Source organism: Apis dorsata, unplaced genomic scaffold, assembly GCF_000469605.1.
Source record: "Apis dorsata unplaced genomic scaffold, Apis dorsata 1.3 scaffold_194, whole genome shotgun sequence".
NCBI classification, from domain to species: domain Eukaryota; kingdom Metazoa; phylum Arthropoda; class Insecta; order Hymenoptera; family Apidae; genus Apis; species Apis dorsata.
In genome coordinates, this window is record NW_006263478.1 from 1,105,665 (window position 1) to 1,107,655 (window position 1,991).

Consider the following 1,991-nt stretch of genomic DNA (forward strand, 5'->3'; position numbering starts at 1 on the left):
GAGTGATTTTGATATAAAACGAAGATAGGTTTTTTTTTGTACGGGGTTTTGTAACGCGAAGGTAACGATGTTTGTTCATTGATTTTGATGATATGAGGTGAAAGTTGTTCCGGATGTGTTTGATGGGTATTTTGAAGTGGAAATAGGTTCTTGTACGGATTGATTAATAGTCGATTGGTAGATCGATAATAAGATTTGTAGACGATATTTATGTATAAAACGATCAGTTTATCAGTTAATTAACAATTGGTTCTTGCTATTAGAATTAATATTCTCTTGGATAGTTCTCGATTAGCGTTTATGCGATTTTATGAAAGGTAATTATATTCGTTGATTGATTTTATAAAGTGAAAGTTTATTCCCGTTATTTGGTGGAATACTTGCATATATTAAGCGGAGGCGGTTAATATATAAGCTAAGCTTTTGGCTGGCTGTGATAAAGAGACGAGAAAATTTATAACAATAATTTATAAAATTATTATTTCAAGCGATAAAACATGGAGATATAACACGGTATAAATTAAAAATTAAATCCGAGGCGTATTACGACAAGTTTATTCCAAGTCTATCCAAATGTAAATCTTTTAAACGCTTATTTTATAAATTTTAATTCATTTTAATTTAACAACACTTTCGATAAAGAAATTTAATAATTATTTATACTTTCTCTTACGAAACATTAATTAAAATTATAAATATTTCCACGCCTTGCATCATAGTTAATGCAAATTATTTTATATCATATTATTATATACATTATATATATATATATTTTTTTTTTTAATCATTGCCAGCGTGAATACAAATTACACCACATTAAAAATGAAATTATTTCAGATGATAATTTATGGGCAGGGATAACTTAATTAATCACGTTACATGTGTTAACTTCTTATCTAAGCGATAAGCGCAAAACACGAAAAGCTACTACGTTATAAATGATGCTTGATATTTCACTGTATTACATATCTGCTTCCAGGAATTAGACATTTCGTGATTCATGAGAGCCAAACTCTTAATTGTAAACTAAAAACCATTTACATCGATACACGGCTAAATTCCAAATTCAGCACGCACTAAATTTGTAATTTTTAATTTTTCGCATTACACACGGTTGCTTAAGAGAATCCACTAGCAACCGTAACAGTTGCAAGAATCGTATCATTAATTAAATCACGCTTCCTCAAAATTATCAAGGAAATAATAAATAAATAAATAAATAAATAAATAATTCTTATCTCGTATCTTCTTGTGAATTTTCTTCTTTTGCCCGTTCCAAGATTTTTTTCGAGATAACGTGCTCGATAGAATTAATTTTATATTTACAAATTTTTTATATATAGATAATATATATATATATATAAAAGGAAGAATTTATTTTAAAAAAAAAGTAGTCTTCTCGCAAGACGTGCAAAGAGTATTATTGTATTCCAGGATCGAACCACGGCGTACCTTCTTTCTTCTTTTTTTTTTTTTTTCCCCCCATTTTTTTCCACGAGAAACGCTGGTGAATGGAATCGCCATGTTCTTGCATTACGTTGCCATTTATCGTCCCGATTGTATTATTGCGCGCAAAACGCGGCGCGCAACTTTAAACATCGTAATTCATTTCACGCATCGATTATACGTACAACAAACGGTTTTCTTGATAGATGGTAATTGCAATATTGATTTGTAATCCTGCAAATATCACGAACGACGCTGAAAGAATTAATACTCGTCGGGAAATCGCTGACGTTACTAATAACGCTACCCTCCGTGATTTATAACCTCCTACGAGGACAAATAACGTAATAGGTGTAAATTGATGTCAAAGAATTCTTTTTTATTACGATCGATTAATTTATGTATATATATATATATATATATATTTCTCGTTTTTCATTACCCATTTTTTCCATTTTTTTAGTCGATTGAAATATCAGACCAGACATATTGAATTGAATTTAGATATTTATATAAAATTCATCTATCTTAAAATTTTCGTTATT